The sequence below is a fragment of the Rhamphochromis longiceps genome, linkage group LG12, assembly GCF_057381845.1.
Source record: "Rhamphochromis longiceps isolate RC_006_pf linkage group LG12, R_longiceps_female_GT1.1, whole genome shotgun sequence".
NCBI lineage: Eukaryota > Metazoa > Chordata > Actinopteri > Cichliformes > Cichlidae > Rhamphochromis > Rhamphochromis longiceps.
Window position 1 is genome coordinate 46,733,055 of NC_140568.1, and position 8,141 is coordinate 46,741,195.

Below are 8,141 nucleotides of genomic sequence, written 5' to 3' on the forward strand. Positions count from 1 at the left end.
CTGATTACAAATGGAGATTTACTTTGAAACTTTCCTTTAATGTGTTTAACATCCACGTACTCTTTTGTCTTTCATATCACGTGGAAAAAAAATGTTAAAACTAATTGTAATAAAGTACTAACAAAGCACTCAGCAATTACCAGGGCCAAAACTTGCAGTTCCTCCAGTTTCCACCGGGGGCAGCAGCGAGTCGGTCCCTATAGACTCCCATGTTAACACTTTACAGCAGTAATAAACACTTTTACAGCCCGATGTAAACTGTTCGGTCTCTGTAGGTATATTTGTGGTGGGTTGTATAGGTCACCTGTAAAAGGTTTAAGGTTTGCATTCTTAGGGGCGTGGCCTCTTTGACTGACAGGTGGATGGTGACGCAGGTGGCTGTAGCTGCTAGCTGTCTGCTAGCGTCACCTGAACTGGACTTTAGGACCGTGTTTGTGCTGTTGGAGCCTTTCGGAGCATTTTAATGACATCATCAGACCAATAATACTGCTGCTGTGAGGTCACTGTAGTAACAGACCAATCCAGTAAGAGAAAGTTAGGGATTCTGACTGGATGTTACTTATTAGCAAGTATCTGAGCTAGCTAGCATTACCTGATATGCAGTTTTTATGTTTATTTCCATGTTTGTCTATCATATTAATATATATACGCTGATATTTTGGCTGCTGACTCATGTGACCACTAGAGGTCAGGTGTGAGTTGTTATAAGTTGTACTATATTTATTATTTTGGGATGTTTTACGTTTGTAGTTATGAACAAATCAAACTAACCTTAGGCTTGTGTTGTATTGTGTATAAAATATTTAGATGGTGGTAATAGACTTGATTTCAAATGACTGGTTGATTAGATAGTTTAAATTCATTCATTAAAATCGGTATAAATAAACAGCAAAAAGCCATGCTGTTCTCTAACAGTTTAATTTATCTTCTGTATCATGTGAGAAACACTTTGTATATGAGCATGTATGTATTTGTGGCCAAAGCAGCTTTAAATCAAAGGAAGTGTTGACAGAAGGAAAAGGGCCATGATGTTGCTATAACTGGCTCCAGCTGAAAAGTTTAGAAAAAGCTGAAAGTGATTTAAGTTACTTTACCATGAAAACCAAACCCTAAAATTATCTGAAAGACAGGATTTCTCCTCACCGCCTGTGTGTGGGTACTTGCACAGCTATCTTTGTGGGGACCTATGTATTTATTGACTTTTTAAGGACCCTTCTGTGTTGTGAGGACAGACTCTTAAAGGCCCGTTTGTGGGTTTGGATTTAGTTTAAGGGTTCAGGTTAAAAAGAGGTTTAGGTTAGGGGGCCGTGAAAGGCCTCAGAAGGTCCTCACAATCACAGAAGTACAAACATGTGTGCAGCAGGGTGTGGAGCAGCTTTCTTTAATCTGGCTGGCAAGAGAGCAGAAACATTTACATTACTGCGCTGCTGTTTCCTCAAACTGACCCGCTTCCAGCTGGAGGCTGACCACCTCCCCACTAACCTGCTGCTTACCGGGACCTGTAGCCACTTTGCATTTTTATTGTTGTTTGTAACAACAAGTAACTCTGATTAGAGCAAACCAAAGTGATTTGAGAGATCAGTGTATCTAGATAACTCCCTGAAGTAACCGTACCACATTTAACGAGGTAAAAATACTCAGCAACATGTCCAACGTGTAAATGAGAAACTAAAGTATGTTCAGCTTCGTGTAACTACAGGTGTTGCAGTAAAATGCATCAGCAGCATGTCCCCATTGGGGCTGTTTTATCTACGTTATATATAGTAGATGATGGTTTTTAAAATAGGGTCAGCCCCCCCAAGAGGTCACCAGGTCATGGGATGATTTATGGGAAACAAGTAAAATCTATTTCCTGTTTTCAGAGCTAATTTAAAGTTTTTTTCTATAAATTTTGAGTAGGTCTTGTACCTCAGACTGAGCGCTACCAGGAGGAGCTGGGAAACATCAGAATACTCCTTTTAGCCAGCGATTAGCACATGAGGTCAGGAAACAATCTGACTTAATGGCAGAAAAATGTTAAAATTGTTGGTGTGGATACTTTAAAGACACAAACACACAGAAAATCTAAACAGTCTATTAGCTCAGTCTCCAGAGAGCAGCAGCGGGAGGAGGAGGAGGAAGTGATGATGATGAGGTGGAGGAAGGAGGATAGACGAGGACAGATGGGTATTTCTGATAGTTGCGTTGCTAACATACCACCGGTGTGATAAAGACTCCACAGCAGCAGGAGGATGGATTGTGACACGTTCTCCCTTACAGAATAAAAATGATGTTTTCTACAGAAAAAACACGGACGTAACCATGTGACTTCACCCATGGGTTTCTGGGACTTTTCATAGCGTTTCGGTTGCTTCCATGTTGTGAAACGATTAGTGGTGGTGAAGCCTCACAGACAGCGATCAGCTCAGCAACACAGGGCCAAGCAGTTTGTGTACCAGGCTGTAAACATGTTTATTTCTGCTGTCAGATTATAATGTGGACGTCTGTGGGACTGCCTCACTGCTGGTGCCCCTGCTGGACGTTACAGGAACTGCATGTCCAGCCTCTGTGGGAGCTTCTTTCACAGTTTTTAAATGATGAACTAAGTTATTAGGAAAACTACCTCACCTATGTTAAAACATACCACGTATGTATTATTGTAGGGTCTACCTTACACTATAAAGCACCTCGAGGTGACTGCTGTTGTGATTCGGCGCCGTATAAATAAAACTGAATTGAATTAATTGTGACAAAGTGATTCAGGTTATGGTCGTCTAATATTACATTTTATTTGATGACCTGAGAAACAAAAGTGACAAATAGCAAAAAAAGAAACAGTAAAAATGTTTTTTCGCAGCGCTGTAAGCAGGTTTATGTAAGTGTAGATGATCTAATGCCCAACGACAGTCAATTATCGGGTATCAGAACCTGAACGAGCTCTGTGGTTCCAGCGACTGCCCCCTGATTGGACAACGCTGGACAAACTGCTTCCTGGTTGGATGTAATTGCTGCATAATGTTGTTAGGATATCATTGTTGTGATGGACACCATTGGTACTGTAGTGTGACCGGTTTCAGCTGGAAACGTGACTTTTAGTTTAAACTGCTGAAGCAGATGCGTCGCTGAGGTCAGTCGAGTTATTTGTTTTTGACGGATTCGTTTAGGTTATGGTTTAAGCATACTGCTGTTTCTGATGTCATTTAGAAAAAGAAAAGAAAAAAAAAAAAAAAAAAGGTTATGGTTTAAGGATAAGTGTCCAGGAAATGAATGGAAGTTAATGTACTAATGATGTAAACAGGCCTGAAAGTGTGCACTGCAACATCAAAGCCTGAGACAGGAAGTAATGCAGATGGTCAGATAAACAGCGTTCAGCAACACAAACTCTTGATTCTGCGTCCGTCCAGCAGCCGTCCGTCTCTGTCTCCTTTCTGCTGTTGTTGTTCGTCTTCAGGGTTTGTGGGTGTTTGAGGAATTTGCAGCTCGCTGCTTAAACAGCAGTTTGATTTAAATCAGCATCAGAGGAGTTAATCAGGAACATTTAGCCCTCGTCTCCCACTCGGCTCACAGCGTGAATGGACTCGGCCTCTCTGTATGAATGAGCCACCGGACAATCAGCTGCTGTTTCCTCTGCATGTTTTTACATGTTCTGCTCTGTGTTGTACTGATGATGACTCAGTACAGTTTACGTCTAAACAACAACAGAAAAGCATTAAAGACTGAAAACCTTTACTTAGTTACACCTACTCTGTGTCGCTGTTTCCCATATCCTTATATAAATACTGCATCCACACACACAGATGCTAATTAGTGTTCAGAGCTTCACTTCCTGGATGGTCTGAAGCCACAGTTATTGTCAGGTAATAGCTTTAGGAAACTCTAGTCATTACTGAGGATGTCCTCCATGTCCTTAATGTGAGTCTAGTCATGACTAAAGGTTGTAAAGGTTTATTAGGAGGTTCTATTTATCTGTGAAGTGGGCTTTTGTGGTGCTAAGGGAAGTTTTGTCGCCATCGAAGAGGTTCTAGTCATCCTTTAGGAGGTCATGCTTGTCTCCTGAAATCCTCGAGGTGGTTGTGAGATGATGTTCTACAGGTCTATGAGGTATTTTTCTGTGAAGGGACTCTTACATACTCTTTAGGAGGTTGAAGAGATTCTAGTTTTTCTTGAGAAGGCTGCGCTGGCCTCTGAGGATGTTTCAGACGTGCTAATGTTGGTTCTAGTAATGATTTGTGTAGTTTTGGATGGGGTTTGAGACATCTCCTAAGTGGTTATCTGTGAAGAGGGAACTTTAAGAGGTTGTGGTTGTCACTGAAGAGGTTCTATTCATCCCCTGGAAAGTTAAACTGGTGAGCGAGGGTGTTCTAGAAATCTTCATGGTGGTTGTGTGACTGGAGATCGCAGAGAGGTTCTAGAGGTCTTTTGAATGCCCGTCTGTGAGGGTGCACTTGAATAACTTTTGGGTCCCCTGTAGTAGGGGTGGGCGATATAAACAATATACGATAGAAACGATATAAATTTGGCCAACGATAGAGATTTTGACTATATCGCGATAGCTCATGTTGATGATGTCATCAAGCTGCGGCTGTTTTGGTCGAAAGCATCGCAGTGGCTACAACCATTATCATTCACAGCAAAGAGATGAAGCACATTTGAAATATGGGGAAAGCCAAAAACTGCGCTTCCTCCACTTCTGTAACATTGATTCATTAATGTTGGATTCTCTCGCAGCTGTTCTATCCACATGTTGTTGCTGTATATTAACTCATTCACTGCCAGCCATTTACAAATCAGGTAACTCCCCACTGCCAGGGTTTTTGAGCATTTTTACTCATTTTTGAAGAGCCACAGAAAACTGTGTGTTATGATCATATAAACGCTGAACCTACCAAAATGAAGAACAGACTCTCTTCTTTCATCCAAAAAAAAAAAGCTTGTTTCTACCATTTTCCATTCTTTAGTAATCAGCTGTAGAAGAGAGGTGAGTTCCACCAAAAATGCCTGTTTTGACCAACAAAAGGGAGAAAACAAGCTTTTTGTGAAAAATACATTTCAAGCAGAAAAGTGTCTTTGACACTAATATTTCTTGCTTTGTGACACCTCTAACATATAAAATAGTTTTTCACTTCTATAAAACAGAAATAACACTGAGAAAGGTTATGTTTTATCAAAACAATTTATTTACAAATATATGAAAAAATAAAATTCACTGACAAGCTGCCCGAGGTTGTATTCTAGCCCCTCCCATTGAAAAACGTAATTGACGTCTATAGACGTCAATGGCAGTGAATGAGTTAATAACTAACCTGGTATTGTGGATGAATAATCTCAGTTGTTCTCCTGACTGAAGTTTGGCCCGTGTAGCATCCTGCTATGCGATTGCATTTGTCCCAAACCACCAGAATCCGTCATGTTAACTTTTATCGAGTGGAAAAAAAGTTGGCGTTCATCCTCCAGCTTCACTGTGCTAATGTTATGCTAACATAGCTGTGTCGCTAGCAATCACGTAGCACAACATCATATACCAGGTAGTCCAACTTCAGTAACCCTACAAACGTCACTGCTGTTTAGTTTCTGTCTTCATTTATGTTGGAAGTGGCAGCAGAGCTGTACGTTTGAATTTGTTTCAAAAATCTCTCAGTCAGAACATGGTATGAAATGTTTAGGTGGAAACTAGTGAGCTAACCTCCTGCTAACTTCTAACTCCGTTAAATGTAATAAATTCTGTTTTCATGGATGTTAAACTTAATTGTTACACCCGATAAAGCAGCAACGCTGATCATTTAATTAAAAATGAAAGAATTTAGACACTTTTTAACTCTCAGTGTTCGTTTGACTTTGGGACCTGAAGCTGACGGAGTTTTGGACCCAGATTACTCCGTGAAGCTCCTCACTACGACGGCAGCAGTAATGCTCTGACGAGCCATCAAACAGTGCAGCTTATCAAAGTTGTACTAAAACATTTTTAACAGATTTCTGCAGCCAAAATCGGTTCGAGGTCAGTAAGCACAACCAGAATTCATACATAAGGAACTCTCGATTTTTGAGAAAATTAAAGAATTTTAAGTGTGGAAAACACGCTATACAGAAGAAAAGAATATATCGTGATATATCGTTACCGCACATGCTTCATATTATATCGCGATATGAATTTTAGGCCATATCGCCCAGCCCTACCCTGCAGGAGATTGCAGAGGTTCCTGTTTTCATTTAGAAGTTCTACTGGCCATGTTCTAGATGTCCTTATGATGATTATAGTGATGATTTATGTAGTTTATATGGACATTAGGCAGGTTCTAGGTGTGGTCCTTTAGGAGGTCATACCAGTCTCTGGGTTCCTGGGAGTGCTTATGGTGTTGAGAGGTTAAAAAAACAGTTTTCAGAGCTTTTTGTACATTTTTGTTTTGTTTTTTTAAAACGAATATAACTGTGCATTGTTGGACATCCTTAATGATTCATGTTAAACTAACAAAGGCCCTGACAGGCTGCTCTTACCTTCACTAAATGTTTTTGTTCTGTAATAAGTAAAGCTGACGGGGGATGGTCAGTTTGCTACGAGCAGGTTGATTAAACATGAAAACTGTGATGAAGTCCGTCTGTGTTCGTGTTATGAATGAAGCCGTTGTTGTGTGTGAATGAATACTCACTCTGTTTCACTTCAGAAGATAAGAGCTGAAATCATTCAAAGGCAGAAAAACAAGATGCTGATTCTTCACTCTCAGACAGAAACACACATCAGCCGCGGCTCCTCATCTGCATCCTCAGATGATCGTAATAAAATGTGATTCACATGTAAAAGTCAGTTTCATACAGAACAACAGTCTGACCGCACCTGTTCAGGTAAACGTTTCCTGCACAAATATGCAGATGTTCTGGCCTTCACGTGTTAATTGATGACAGGATGCAAACTGATAAGCTCCTGGCTCCTGCCAATATTTAACTCAGAGTAAACACAGTTACATCACCTGAATCCCTGCTGTGCACAGGAACTCGAAAAGTTCGTTGTTTCTTTTTTCTTATCACATGAGAGAAAACTCATTATGGAAACTCAGAGCAGAGAAACAAAAACAAAAATGGATCTTATCTCGGCCAGCTTACACTCAGACTGTGGGAGCAAACCCACCTGCCACAGTAACAATCTGCCCAAACACACACTGTCCTCATAGTGAATCCCAAAATCTCAAAGAAATGATGCAAATATGCAGTTTTTAACATCCAGGAAACTATTTACACCCCTTCAGTCCTCAGATATTTTTACATTTCAGAATCATGAATCACATCTGGATTCATGTAAATTGCAGCTGTGGGTCAGACGCTCACTTTGCTGTATCCACTTATTTTTATCAAAACTAAAGTAAGACCTCGTTTTTCCTGGGCTGGTTCAGCTGCTGTATCAGCTCCAACCAAGCAGCCGATAGTGTGGTTGAACCCACACCGTCCATATTCAGTCTCTTTCTGAGAGACATAAATGAGTGTTGGGGTCGATTTGAAGGAGAAGACGGCCAAAATCAATCACTCCACTCGGAAACGAAGGAAGAACATTCTTATTATTATTCATCTCCCCCATCTCAGCATCCTCCACTGGCACACCAACCCTGTGGATGTCCTCCGTCACTACATCTGTGATCCTCCTCTTTTCCTCCGGCCCCAGCGTCACCTCCACACTCCTGTCTTTCCTTTTCTCTCACTTCCTCCTAACATGCCTTCCCCCCACCCTCCTCCTCGGCCTTCAATAAACCGCAGCATCATTTCCACCGACACCCTGTTGAGCACGAGCACAGGAGGCAGCCCTCCCATCCACCCCAGTACCCCCCTGACCCCCATGGCTGGACCAAAATGAAGAAAGAAAATGCAAGACTGAGATATCAGTGTCCGTATTTTGGATGAGAGGGTGGAGTGGTAAGCTGGAGTCCAGGGGTCCAGTTCAGGTGAAGCTGTGTCACCATCCACCTGTCAGTCAAAGAGACCACGCCCCTTAATAATGCAAACTATGACCATCCCGTCCGTCCCATAGTTGTTATGAAGGAGGAAAAGGATCCACAGAGACCAAACAGTTTGTGTGTCAGGCTGTAAACATGTTTGTTTCTGCTGCAAAGCTTAAACATTCGAGTCTGTGGACAGACAGACAGAGTGTCTGTTGGCGTGTAAACAGCGACATCAGATAC